This window comes from Primulina tabacum, chromosome 16 (genome assembly GCF_025594145.1).
Source record: "Primulina tabacum isolate GXHZ01 chromosome 16, ASM2559414v2, whole genome shotgun sequence".
NCBI lineage: Eukaryota > Viridiplantae > Streptophyta > Magnoliopsida > Lamiales > Gesneriaceae > Primulina > Primulina tabacum.
The window spans coordinates 24295094-24296721 of NC_134565.1; the positions used below are offsets into that span (position 1 = coordinate 24295094).

The 1628-nt window shown below is 43.9% G+C and overlaps 1 non-coding gene across 1 annotated transcript; it reads left to right on the forward strand.

Moving 5' to 3' along the window:
* The first annotated feature begins 835 nt into the window (after positions 1-835).
* Positions 836-941, forward strand: LOC142530243 (small nucleolar RNA R71). The gene has a single exon (XR_012816084.1). It is a non-coding gene; the product is annotated as a small nucleolar RNA R71 (small nucleolar RNA).
* Positions 942-1628: the final 687 nt, after the last annotated feature.

A 1628-nucleotide genomic window follows, 5' to 3' on the forward strand; every position in this document is an offset into this window, starting at 1 on the left:
ACTTACCTTTAGATGTCGCAGTTTGCTCATCCAACGTTTGAGTTTTCTCTTTTTCCCTTGACTCCAAAACTTTCCCACTTTTCAACTCAATAGCCTTCACTTGCTCTTTTGGATTAGTCTCTGTGTTACTTGGCAAGGTGCCTTGTTCTCTACTCGCTATCATCTTCGCTAACTGACCAATCTGATTTACAAGCCCTTTATCGATGCATCCTGATTTTGAAGTCTAGTTTCAGTGGAAGAAATAAACTTAGACATCATTTGCTCCAAGTTGGACTTTTCTTCTCTAGGAGGGTCAGATCTGTACATCGGTTGTTTTCCATATTGTTGTCCTCCTTGCGGTCGATTCTGACTGTTTTGACCGCCCCATGAGAAGTTGGGATGTTGCCTCCACCCAGGATTGTATGTGTTCGAATAAGGGTCATGCCTTGGGCGGTTTTGGACTCCCACTTGGTTCACTGGTGCCTCATTTTGCACATAGAATGGATTGTCGTCTTGACAGTCCTTAGCATAGTGTTCCCCCCCACACTTTTCACTGAATATCTCTTGAAGACGCATCGCCGTGCCACCCACATTCAAGCCGTCTATTTTCCTGTTTAAAGCATCAAGTTGTGCAGTAATAGCAGAAAAATCAGTTACCTGGTGCACTCCTGCACTTCTCCGCTGGTTGTTCCTGTCAGATTGAGGATGATAACTGCTAGCAGCCATCTCCTCCAACAACTCATATCGTTCTTCCGCAGTCTTCCTCAAAAGGTTCTCACAAGCAGCAGCATCTATCATAGTACGGTTAGGAGTAAGCAAACCGTAATAAAATGTTTGAACGACTAACCCAAGTGGTAACTCGTGATGTGGGCATCTTCGTAGTAGGTCCTTGAAGCGTTCTCATGCCTCATATAAAGATTCCTGATCGAATTGAGCGAATGTTGTAATGTCTGCCCGCAGCTTCATGGTCTTGGAGGGAGGGAAGTATTTGATGAGAAATGCTTTCGCCATGTCCTCCCATGTAGCGATCGAACCTACAGGCAAACAATTTAACCACGCTTTAGCTTTATCACGTAAGGAGAAAGGAAATAAACGCAATCTAACAGCATCATCAGAAACTCCAGTGAATTTAAAAGTATCGTAGATTTCAAGAAAATCCGCGATGTGCGTGTTTGGATCATCCACTGCAGTTCCTCCGAATTGGACTGTGTTCTGAATCATCTGGATTATGGCTGGCTTGATTTCAAAGTGATTTGCCCACACGATAGGTCTCACAATGCTAGGGCGTGCACCCTCCAAAGAAGGTTGGGCATACTCCAGCATCAGTATGCGGCGTGGCATCTCGACTTGTCTATTTTCACGCTGTTCCTCCTCACGTTCTGGCTCGTGTCTCTCCATCAGTTCTTTAAGCCTCTGTTGTTGTCTTCTCCTGCGGAAGGTTCTTTCAATTTCAGGATCAAACTCAAGCTCCACGTCAAGTGACTTTGGCATGCACTGGAAGAGATATCTGTAATAAAATATGAAGTGTTATCTCAAGAGAAATAAAATAATGCTAAAGGAAATAACTAAAAATAAAATTGTAGATTAACAGTCCCCGGCAACGGCGCCAAAAACTTGATCGAGCAAAACTTGCACAGTGAAATCCCCAA